This window comes from Neomonachus schauinslandi, chromosome 7 (genome assembly GCF_002201575.2).
Source record: "Neomonachus schauinslandi chromosome 7, ASM220157v2, whole genome shotgun sequence".
In the NCBI taxonomy this organism is placed as follows: Eukaryota; Metazoa; Chordata; class Mammalia; order Carnivora; family Phocidae; genus Neomonachus; species Neomonachus schauinslandi.
In genome coordinates this window covers 71,534,954-71,548,599 of record NC_058409.1, presented here as the reverse complement: position 1 = coordinate 71,548,599, position 13,646 = coordinate 71,534,954, and positions in this window count along the sequence as shown.

Below are 13,646 nucleotides of genomic sequence, written 5' to 3'. Positions count from 1 at the left end.
TATAATATAGACACAGATGGTTACATATAGAAAAAATTATTCATATACCTATATACACATACATTTCCTTGCTCTCTCAGCTGATCCCATAGCAACAGCATACCTAATGCCCAGATGTTATTTTCTAATATTATTGTCCTGTAAAAGGAACCAGGGTCCCTTAGAGAAGTGGCTGATTCTAGGACTGGGGCAGGAAATATACCGGATGAATCTGGAACATCTTATAGTACCAGTAAAGAAGTACTAAAAATAAAAAAATTTTAAAAAGCACAATGACCGAGTATGAATAAATAAATAAATGGAAGGAAAGAGACAAATGCCTCTTGCAGAATTACAAATAATTTACATAGATACTGCATCCTCATACGAAGTGGAGCATAACTCTCCACTCCTTGAATGTTTGGGCTGCACACAGTAACTTCCTTCCCTAGTACAGTCGTATGGAAAATGGGGGTGGCAAGGGGAGAGTAACTTGATAGTGGAGAAACACAACACTACCACAGCCAAGTGATTAAGGTGATCACCAATAACAAGTCGTGTTGCTGGAATGTACCCGTGAAATGATGCAATGAACATGGCACTTCATTAACCATGGAGAACAAACTGATGGTTACCAAGGGGAGGTGGGTGGGAGGATGGGTGAAATAGGGGTTGGGGATTAAGGCGGGCACTTGTTGTGATGAGCCCCAGGTGTTGTATGTAAATGATACATCACTAAACTCTACACCTGAAACTAATATTACGCTCTGTTAACTAACAGGGATTAAAACAAAAACTTGAAGAAAAATGGCACTTTACCTCTGTTATCTTCTTCTCAAATAGCATTAACTCCATCTAATCATGAGAAAAAGAGATAAATCCCACCTGAGGGTCAGTCTACAAAATACCTGAACAGTACTCCTCAAAAATGTCAAGGTCATTAAAAACTAGAACTGTCTGAGAAACTTTCACAGCACAGAAGAGCTTAAAGCGACATGACAATTAAATGTAATGTGTATCCTGCATGGTATCCTAGAATAGAAAAGGGACATTAGAAAAAATAACTAAGCATATCTGAATATGTTAATAACAAGGTATCAGTGTTGGTTAATTAACTGTAACAAATATACCATACTAATGTAGAATGTTAATAACAAGGGAAATGGGGCAGGAAGGATGAGGGTAATACAGGAAATTTCTGTACTATATTCACAATTGTTCTGCAAATCTAAAGCTGTTCTAAAATTAAAAGTTTATTTAAAAAAATACAAATATAAGATCGCTAGTTCTAAAATATAAAGAACTACAAATTGAAAAGAAAAAAAACAAACAACTCAAAATAAGAATAAGCAAAGGCTATGAGCTGGATAATCTCAGGAAAGGAAATCCAAATGACCATAAAACTGAAACAAACAAACCAAAGTGGGGGGAAAAAGGCATTGACCTTATCAGTGAAAAAAAAAGAATAGAAATTAAAACATGATACTCTTTTTTAACATGATACTCTTTTTTAAACATTAGTTTAACCTACATTTAAAAAAGTAAAAACATCCAGTGTTCACAAGGATGCAGGAAAATGGACATATTGCTGATGGAAGTGTGAATTGTTAAAACCTTTTGCAAAGTAATGTGGCAATATCCATTGCAATAAGAAATGCATATACACCTTGACCCAGCAATTATACTTTGGGGAATCTATCCTACAGCAATAAAAGAACCAGACTGAAAAGATATATTCATAAGAGTTCTCATTACAAAACTGTAATGTTGTAAAACAGTATTTTTAGTGGTGAAAAATTAGAAGCAACCTTAATGTCCATCAATAGGGTAATGACTAAATAAATTATAGTATATTCATACTGTAGAATATTATGAAGCTATTAAAGAATATGACATATAACTATTAACCAGAGAGATGTTATGATGTAATTTTAAGTGGTAAAAGAAAATTTCAGAATAATATATACAGCATGAAAGTATTTTTAAAACCCTCTGTATGTGCATCTGTGTTTAAATATTTTTGGAAGACAACAACCCTGGCTGTTATCAGTTAGCACAGGACAGTGAAATGCAGCTTTAGATTTAACCTCTTGGGACTCCTCATATATACATATACTAAAATTAAAATAAAATAAAGCTTCAAACATGACTGTCATATGTTGCACTTAGCTGTACTGTGTTCAGAAAAAAAATGAATGCCAGAGCTTCAGAAAGGACTCACATGATCACTGTCTAGAAGCAACAATGTATCACAGTAAAATGAGAAGATATTCTCCATGGGACCACAGTAACCTACTTTCTGCCTCAAGAGAAAATTCACCAAGTTATTTATTTTTATCAGTGACCTACATGAGAGACATGAGCCCAGTAAGTCTGTATTTGCCTCCATGGGGGTATAATTGTTAACTTTCTAGAAGTTAGGGAAAGGGTGCAAATTGACTGTGACAATTCAGAGAAACATTTTTGAAAATAAAATGAAGTCCAGTGTATATGAATATCAAATCATACACAGGAGAACCAAAAAGAATAATTTCAATTCAGGTGATATCAATAACCATGGGTGATGTCTGAAACTGGAAGTCTAGTCATCAAGATTTGGAAAACTTGAATAAATAGATATAAACCCAAATAGGTAACTCTAGAAAGAAAAAGCCAGAAAAGAAAAAACCTAGCAGGACATTTATAAATGGCTCGTTTCTCCTATACTCAATAGTCAAAGCTTCATTCAGCAAAAGAGACAAAAGGTGGTATCTGAAGCTAAATTACAAAATCTGAAACTACAGAAGGAAACAGGGGCAAAGGTGCTGACCTAAATAACTGGAAATGGGTAGATTCTATAAGACTAAAGGCAAAACAAAACAAAACAAACAAAAACTGGCATAAGTACTGAACTCATGCTGACAAAGTTCTCTCCCCTGGGGTAAGTACATGTTAACAATTCTGATACTACAATATATAATGGTAAAATTTTTAAAACTGTATGGTAGTTGGTGGGAGCCAGGTTTCTCATTATTGGAGTAGGAGGTTACAAATAAACAAGAGGAGGAGACTGGAATGAGCCATGTGGTAATGGACTAGAATTGGAAACCTCAGTATGAATTTAGGTTTAGTATAATATAGACACAGATGGTTACATATAGAAAAAATTATTCATATATCTAACCAGTAAACATTTGGCCATAGTTAAAATCATATACTGTTTGACACAAAGCAATGTCAATGAATGTTTTGAAGGAAGGAGGGGAAAAAAGGAGAGAGGAACAGAACAAGGCAATTAGAAGTAAATGATGAAAATTTTCGATATAGAAATAGCTAATCTTAAATTTGAAAGACTATAAAAAGGAAGAATTTCTAGAGTTTTTGTGAAGTGAAAGAACAAACAAAAATAAAACTATAGTTTTCTAGCCAACCTGGTTATCCCTGATCTTGGTCCCAGTCAGAGTAAAAATCCAAAATGTGAGTTTTATGAGAAAGCTTGAAGCACACCGACTGGACTCCATTATAACTTTTCTAGACAAGTGGATGAAAGAGAACATACTACAAGGAGCAAGGCACAGAGGACTGTACATATCACATAAGGATATCAGTGTATTTCAGATTAGAGCTTGGGAAACATTATGAAGACAGCAAGGAAGTCAGGCTCCAGAAATAGCAAAATTATAGTGATTTCTTTGGAACAGTACCTGTCACATAAGTGGTACCTATTAACTCCAAAGGATCTCACGAAGGAACATAAGATGTTTTAAAAGCTTTACTTATACCCAAGGCATTTGCCTCAGCAAAAAGAAGAAAGAGTATTAAAGAATAAGCTGTGACCAAACAAAACTAATATTTAGAGATTTGCAAATATGTCTTCTCTGATTCAAAAGATACTTTGTTTCTTTTTTTTTAAGATTTATTTATTTATTTGAGGGAGGGAGAAAGTGCAAGAGTGGGGGGATGGTCAGAGGGAGAGGAAGAGGGAGAGAATCTCAAGCAGACTCCCCGCTGAGCACAGAGCCCAATGTGGGGCTTGATCTCACAACCCTGAGATCATGACCTGAGCCAAAATCAAGAGTTGGTCCCTTAACCAACTGAGCCACCCAGGCACCCTAAGACATTTTGTTTCTTATCATAGATGCCTCGAAACTCTCCAGAAAAAAACATATTTTTCCTCCAGAAACTTTAAGTCTTCCTCAGCAAGATAATTTTGAGACAAAAGGGTGTGAGGAGGATGCAGATTAATGGAAAGAGTGCTGGAACCAGAATCAGGCATTTGGGTTCTAGTCTTGGCTCTGCCTCTGAATCACATGGGACCCTGGAGTCTTTGACAACATTCTCTGTAACATGAGAGAAATAAAGTATCCCATTGAAATACTCCATGTACTATAATTGAAATGTGTTTTGCTTCACTTTAAATGGAAACTTGCTTATACCTATGGTTCTGAATTTGATCCAGTTTCTCATATTTTGCTTCAGAAAATAAGGCTATAGTCAAACTTTAGCCAATTGTTTTTATTACACATTCTCATAATATTTTAAATTCTCATCTAGAACTGTAGTGGTCTAGGCCAGTGATTAAAAAATTTGTTTTGAGATAATGAACCCATTGGTCACCAAGCTTATTACAAAGGAGATTGATGTACAAAATAGAAAAGAAGAGCTGGTTTGTTGAAGACAAGGCAGGACATGCGGAATAAAGGGGAGGAAGGGCAGAGTTTCCCTCTACTTCCCCAATGCACTTTTCCAAAGACCCCTGAGTACTGCCACTGAGACCCCAAGAAAGTCAGTGTCAGGGAGAGTTTATCTCAAAGGACTAATGTAGGCAATACATATTTGGAAACAAAGGTCAAGGAATACAACTCCATTTAAAGTACTGCAAAACCTCTATTTCTACAGTAGGGAAACTAACATCATTTGGCTTTCACTTGGTGTGAATTAATCACAAACACAAATTTAAATGAGGGCACTGAAAGGTCACTACAGCATTCTGTGATAAAGTGGGTTTCCAGGGGATCCAAAATATGCTTAAGTGAATTTTCTCAGAATACTATCAAAATGAAAATACAAATAAAAAAAAAAACAAATCTGGATTTGAAGGATATTTAATAGTAACAGGAAAACATGGAAGGATAAAACTCACCAGTAAAGGTAAACATATATAGTTAAAATTAGAATATTGTAATATTAAAATGTTGGTAAATCATGTATAATTTTAGTATAAATGTTAAAAGATACAAGGGTTAAAAATAGCTATAACAATCTGTTAATGAATACACAGTGTAAAAATGTAAATTGTAACATCAATAACATAAAATGTGTGCGGGAGCAGTGTAAAAACAGAGTTTTTATGTACATTTGAAGTTAAATTATTAGTTTAAAATAAACAGCTATAAATTAAGATGTTTTATATAAGGCTCATGGTAACCACAAAGCAAAAAACTATAGTAGATACACAAAAGAGAAAGGAATCAAATCACACCACTGTAGAAAAGAAAAGAAAATCATCAAATCACAGAAGAGAACAGAGATGAAAAAAGGAACAAAGAATAATAAAACAGCCAGAAAACAACTAACAAAATGGCAATAGTAAGTCCATACTTATTGATAATGACTTCAAATGCAAATGGACTAAATTCTTCAATCAAAAGACACAAGTCCCTAAATGGATAAAAAACAACTATATGCTATGTACAAGAGAATCACTTCAATTGTAAGAATACTACATAGACTAAAAATGAAGGTATAGAAAAAGACATTCATGTAAATGGAAATCAGAAGAATTCAGGGGTAGCTATACTAATAACAGGCAAAATAGACTCTAAGCCAAAGAATGTAACAAGAGACAAAGAAAGTCATTATATAACAAAAAAGGGGTCAATTCATCAAGAGGATATAACATTCATACATAATACATATGCATGCAAAATAGGAGCTCCTAAATCTATAAAGCAAATATTAAAAGATTTGAAGAGAAATGACAATACAATTAATAGAAGGAGAGTTTTTAAAAAGATTTTATTTATTGATTTGAGAGGGAAAGTGAGAGAGAGGGAGAGAGAGGGCATGAGTGGGGGGAGGGGCAGAGGGAGAGGGACAAGCAGACTCCCCACTGAGCAGGGAGCCCAATGCAGGACTCATGACCCAAGCTGAAGGCAGATGCTCAACCGACTAATCCACCCAGCAGGAGACTTTAATACCCACATTCAACATTGAATAGATCATCCAGGCAGAAAACCAATAAGGAAACATTAAACTTAAATTTTATGTTAGACCAGATGACCTAACAGACATATACAGATTATTCCAGGGGTGGCTGGGTGGCTCAGCTGGTTAAGTGACCAGCTCTTAATTTTGGCTTAGGTCATGATCTCAAGGTCGTGAGATTGAGCCCCGCATCAGGCTTCATGCTGAGCGTGGAGCCTGCTTGAGATTCTCTCTATCCCTCTCCCCCTGGCTCTCCCCACTCTCTCTCTCTCTAAAGAAAAAAGAAGAAAAGAAAGAAAGAAAGAAAGAAAGAAAGAAAGAAAAGAAAGAAAGAAAGAAAGAAAGAAAGAAAGAAAGAAAGAAAGAAAGAAAGAAAGAAAGAAAGAAAAAGGAAGGAAGAAAGAAAGAAAGAAAGAAAGGGAGGGAGAGAGGGAGGGAGGGAGGGAGGAAGGAAGGAAGGGAGAAAGAAAGAAAGAGAAAAGGAAAGGAAAGGAAAGGAAAGGAAAGGAAAGGAAAGGAAAGGAAAGGAAAGGAAAGGAAAGGAAGAAGGAAGGAAGGAAGGAAGGAAGGAATATTTCATTCACTTCCATTCAATTCCAATACACCTTCTTCTCAAGTACATATGAAGCATTCTCCAGAATAGATCATATGTTAGACCACAAAACAAGTCATAATAAATTTAAGGTTGAAGTCGTATCAAGCATCTTTTCCAACCACAATGGTGTGAAACCATCAATCAGTTATAAGGCTAAAACTGGAAAATTCACAAACATGGGGGTTTAACAACATGCTCCTGATAACCAATGGGTCAAAGAAAAAATCAAAAGATCAAAAAATATTTGAAACAAATGAAATAGAAATAACAACATATCTAAGTTTATGGGATGCATAAAAAAAATTTTTTTGAAAGATTTTATTTATTTATTTGACAGAGAGAGAGACAGCAAGAGCAGGAACACAAGCAGGAGGAGTGGGAGACGGAGAAGCAGGCTTCCCGTGGAGCAGGGAGCCTGATGTGGAACTTGATCCCAGGACTCTGGGATCATGACCTGAGCCAAAGGCAGACGCTTAATGACAGCCCAGGTGCCCCCAAATTTTTTTAAATGATAAACAAAATAGACAAATTTTTAGCTAGACTAAGCAAGAAAAAAAAAAAGGACTCAAATAAATAAAATTATAAATCAAAGTGAAAACATTACAACTAATACCAGACAAATACAAAGAATCGTAAGACACTACTATAAACAATTATACACCAACAAACTGGACAACCTAGAAGAAGTGGATATATCCTGAAAATGATACAACCTACTGATACTGAAACATGAAGAAATAGAAAATCTGAATAGACCAATTACTAGTAAGGAGATTGAATCAGTAGTCAAAAAACTCCCAACAAAGAAAAATCCAGAACCAATGACTTCACTGGTGAATTCTACCAAACATTTTAAAAAGAATTAATACCAATACTTCTGGAACTCTTCCAAAAAAAATAGAAAATTTCCAAGCTTATTATATGAGGCCAACATTACCCTGATACCAAAGCCAGACAAGGAATGTACAAGAAAAGAACACTGTAGACCAACATCCCTGATGAATATAGATGTAATAATTCAGCCAAAATAAACCTAGAGGGTATTATGTTAAGTAAAAAAGTCAGATAAAGACAAGTACCATATGATATCATTTATATGTGGAATCTAAAAAACAAAACAAAGAAACAAAGAAACAATCATAAATACAGGGAACAACTGGTAGTTGCAGAGAGGAGGGGGCTATGGGAGGGGCAAGATAGGTAAAGGGGATTAAAAGGTATAAACTTCCAGTTACGAAATAAATAAGTCATGGGGATAAAAAGTACCACATAGAGAATATAGTCAATAATATTGTAATAATGTTGTATGGTAATGGATGGTAACTACATTTATCATGCTGAGTATAGTGTAACATATAGAACTGTCTAATTGCTATGTTGTACACTGAAACTAATGTAATACTGTATGTCAATTATACTTCAACTAAAAAAAAAAGAGGGAGAGTGGGACAAGATGAGGATAGAAAGGCAGATAAAAAAATCTTCAGCAAAATATTAGTAAACAAATTCAACAGTACATTAAAAAGATCATACACCATGATCAAGTGGGATTTATTCCAGGGATGCAAGGATGGTTCAACATCTGTAAATCAATTATATGATGTAGTGCATTAACAAAGTGAAGGATAAAAATCATATGATCTTCTCAATAGCTGAAGAAAAGCATTTGACAACATTTAATATCAATTTATGATAAACAAATACTATCAACAAAGTGGGTATAAAGAACATAATTCAACACAGTAAAGGTTATATAGAACAAGCCCATGGCTAATACTATACCCACTGATGAAAAGCTGAACACTTTTCCTCTAAGATCAGAAACAAAACAGAAATGCCTACTCTTGCCATTTTCATTCAACATAGTACTAGAAGTCCTAGGCAGAGCAGTTATGCAAGGAAAAGAAAAGGCAACCAAGCGGAAAGAAAGCAGTAAAGCTGTCTCTATTTGTAGATGATATATATAGAAAACCCTGAAGACTCCAAAACAAAACAAAACCAAACCTGTTAGAACTAATCAATGAATTCAGTAACATTGCAGGACACAAAAGCAATACACAAAACAATTGTGTTTTTATACACCAACATTGAACAGAAGGAGAAATTAAGAAAACATTCCAATTTACAACTGCATCAAGAAAAATAAAATACATAGGAATAAATTTAACTATGAGGAGAAAGACCTATATACTTAAAAGTATAAGACATTGATGAAAGAAATTAAAGAAGAAACAAATAAATGGAAATATATCTCATGCTTATGAATTGGAAGAATTAATATTGTTAAAATGTCTCTACTACCCAAAGCAATCTACAGGATCAATGCAATCTCTATCAAAATTTCAAAGACATTTTTCACAGAAATGGAAACAATAGTCCTAAAATTTGTATGGAACCACAAAAGACCCCAAATAGCCAAAGCAATCTTAAGAAAGAAAAACAAGCTGGAGGCATCACACTTCCTGATTTCAAACTATATTACAAAACTATAGTAATCAAAATTGTGTGGTATTGGCATAAAAACAGACACATAGATCAATAGAACAGAATAGAGAGCCCAGAAATAGGTCAATTAATTTAGAATAAAGGGATCAAGAATATACAATGGAAAACGGATAGCCTCTTCAAAAACTGGTGTTGGGAAAATTGGATAGCCACATGCAAAAGAATCAAGCTGGACCTCTATCTGATACCATACACAAAAATTTACTCAAGATTTGAGCATAAGATCTGAAATCATAAAACACGTAGAAGAAAACATTGAGGGTAAACTCCCTGACATGGGTCTTAGCAATGATTTTTTTGGATTTGATACCATAAGCAAAGGAAGCAAAACCACAAATAAACAAGTGGGACTACATTTAACTAAAAAGTTTCTGCACAGCAAAAGAAACCAGCAACAAAATAAAAAGGCTACCTATGGAATGGGAAAAAGTATTTGCAAATCACATATCTGATAACAGGCTAATATCCAAAATATAACAGGAACTTACACAACTCGATAGCAACAAAACATACAACCCAATTAAAAAATGTACAAAGAACCTGAATAGATATTTTTCTTTTTTTTTTAATGTTTTATTTATTTATTCATGAGAGTCAGAGAGAGAGAGAGAGAGGCAGAGGCAGAGGGAGAAGCAGGCTCCCCACCTAGCAGGGAGCCCGATGCGGGACTCGATCCAGGACCCTGGGATCATGACCTGAGCTGAAGGCAGATGCTTAACCATCTGAGCCACCCAGGTGCCCCATAGATATTTTTCTTAAAAAAAATACAGACGGCCAACAGGTAATGAAAAGGTGCTCAACATCAATAATAATCAGGGAAATGTAAATCAAACTGCAATGAGATATCAGCTCATACCTGTTAGAATGGCTATCATCAAAAAGACAAGAAATAACAAATGCTAGGGAGGATGTGGAGAAAAGTGGAACTTTGTCACTGTTAATGGGAATGTAAATTGGTATGGCCACTATGGAAAACACTATGGAGGTTCCTCAAGAAGGAAAAATAGACCTACCACATAATCCAGCAATCCCACTTCTAGGTATATAACCAAAGGTAATGAAACCATTATCTCAAAGAGATCATAAGTACTGCCTTATTCATTGCAGCATTATTTACAATAACCAAGCCATAGAAACAACCTATGTTTCTGGCCATGGGTAAATGGATAAAGAAAATGTAGTATATACATATGATGGAATATTATGTAGCCTTTAAAAAGAAGAAAATCCTACCACGTGCTGAAATATGGATGGACTTTGAGGGCATTGTGCTAAGTTAAATAAGCCAGACAGACAAAGAAAAATACTTCATGGTATCACTTACAATGAAATCTCAAAAAAAACAAAAAAAGTCAAACTCATAGAAACAGAGTAGAGAAGAACTTGCCAGGGGCTAGTGGCTGGGGGAAATAAGGAAAGGTTGGTAGAAGAGTAATACAAACTTTCAGTTATAAGATGAATAAAATATAAGTATCTAACATATAACACAGTGATTGTAATTGATAACACTGTATTGTATAACTGGATGTGGTAAGAGTAGAACTTCACACACATACACACACACACAGGTCAATATATGAGGTAATGGATGTGTTAATTAACTTGATGGAGGGTATCCTTTTACAATGTATACACATCAAATGATCAAGAGGTGCAATTTCAGTATCTTACTATTTTATATTTTTCAACTATACCTCAATAAAAAGAAGAGTAGAAAAAACTATTAGAATTGCTGATCTACAAGAATAAGCCTTTCACCCTCTAGAGTTCTTCTAACTTCTCTTGGATTAAAACTGATTTCAGGAAGGGCAATAGAGTCTTAGTTTTCCTTCTCAGAACTCTGTAAGTTATGTATCATATCTTTGAAAATCACTTAACTTTGGAGGTGAAGAATGAATAACTGGCACTGACTTTAAGGACAAATACATCAAGAGCCCATTTCTGCCCAATCTGTGTGCCTACTGGGATTCAGACCTGGCTGGACCCTTATGGCAACCAGAGGGATTTTTCCTTACCCTATCAGAGGCCTATTTACATGACTCAATTTTTAGGGGGTTTGTTTGATGAGAAGCAGAAAAGACCTAAATGAAAGTCAAAATACGGGATAGGCCCATGGATTTCTCTGAACCACAGGAAGGGATGGGTGGTAAGCCAGTGGTTCCCAAAAGCACAGGAGGACATCTAAATAAAGGATTTTTTTTTTCACTCAACCAATATTTATGGAGTGTTTACTATAAAATGGCAATGGGAATACAACAGTGAAAAAGCCACAGGTTCCTGCCTCTGGTGGGAAGAGAAATAGCACATAAATAAACTATAGATCTTAACAAGTGCTATGAAAGTAATAAAGCAATGTGGTAAATGGGGGCAATTTTCAATAGAATAGAAAGGGAAGGCCTCCACAAGGAGTGATATTTGAACCAACATGGAAGGATGACAAGATGGGGATGGAATGAGAAGGAGAAATACATGTGCAGAAGTAGCAAGAACAAAAACCCTAAGGCAGGAGAAATCTTGGCACCTGTTGGGCATAGGCAGGCAGTGTTGTGGGAGCCTACTGAGAGCAGGTGATACTGGGTGAGGGGCCAGGTCCTCCCCAGCACTGTAGGGTTATGGATTCTATCCTCAGAGATATGGGAACTCACTAGAGGATTTTTAACAAAGAAGAGACTTGATTTTATTTACTATTTTCATGTATCACTCTGCTATGGAAGGAGAAGAGCATGGCAAGAGTGGGGAAAAGGTGGTTAGAATGGAGATTACAATTCTTTTGCTCTTGTCCAGGAAGGAGTTGATGGTGTCCTAGGACCAGAAGTAGTAGTGATATAGTAAACAAGTAAATAGTTTCAAAGTTTATTTTAGGAAAACTACAGGGGTGCCTGGGTGGCTCAGTTGGTTAGGCTTCTGCCTTCGGCTCAGCTCATGAACTCGGGGTCCTGGGATTTCGAGCCCTGCATTGTGCTCTCTGCTCAGGGGCGAGTCTGTTTCTCCCTCTCCCTCTGTGATCTCTCTTGATTTCACTCCCTCTCAAATAAATAAATAAAATCTTAAAAAAAAAAAGGAAACAGAACTACAGAATTGCTTTTGGGTTGGTTATGGAAGGTAAGAGGAAAAGCACAGTTAAGAATGACTCCTAGGCTGGGGCACCTGGGTGGCTCAGTCAGTTAAGCATCCTCTTGATTTCAGCTCACGTCATGATCTCAGGGTCATGGGACTGAGCCCCACATGGGGCTGAGGATTCTCTCCCTCTCTTTCTGCCCCTCCCCCTGCTCACACATGCTCTCTCCCTCTCAAATAAATAAATCTTTAAAAAAAAAAATAACTCCTGGGCTTTGGTATAAGTGATTGGATGTATAGTGGAATTTGAATGGTGAGTGAGAGAGAAGTTGGTACAACATTGGGAGCATAACTTGAGATGCTGACTAATGTCACCCAGACATCAACAAGAGGTTCCCTAATTCCTGAGATCTAGGTAATATATCCTTCAGCCCTCAGTTCTATTACATAAGGAGAACTATAACTCAAGATTTTTTTTCCCCTGAGGGCTTAGAATTTCACCATTATCCTGTGTTTCTGCCTCCTGTATTCTCACCTCCTACCTCCATTCACCCCTGTCAACACTTCAGTTTCTTTCCTTTTTCTTTCATTTTCAAAATATATGTTTGTTTTCTTGTTTGGTATATTTATTCATAACAAAACTGATAGCATTGTATGTAATGTAAGAGGGTTGGCATACTGATTTCAACAAAGCACAATTAATTGTAAGTGATGTCATACAATACCACATTCTGGGGAAAAAAAACAAAGGTAATCAGGACAATACTATTATACTTAATACTTTTTAGAAACAGCTGTGTAGTTGGAATTGTATAAATTTTTATGCTTGTCAAAGCAATAGTACATTTTCTAAATGATTCAGGTTTTCACCAGAGTCTCTGTCATTGAAGTCACATTGTTCTTAGAACACAATGTAGAAAAACATCTCTGATGTCATTCTAAACCTAATTATATTCAAATGGGACTAGAAAGGTACCAAGTTCTTTATTTCATGCATTCCAGTGCCAGTGACAATCACTCTTGCATCAAGGTCTTCATATTACTGTGAACAGTTTTTCCCAGTAAAAGGAGTGACTCATGACAGCTCCTGATAGGGAGCATGTCCTGTTATAATTCCTGCTTCATCTCATCTGCTGCAGAATCAGCCAGAGGCCTGGGAACCAGGACACCCCAGACCTATGGCAAACAACATGTGCTCCTGTTGATAGTTGCCTCTCTGACTCATAAATTCACAAAACAAATCCACTCACATCCACTCCATTCAGTGTTCTCTGGATCTTTACTCACTTCAGTGAAGATCTGAGGGATCAGCGAGATCATAACA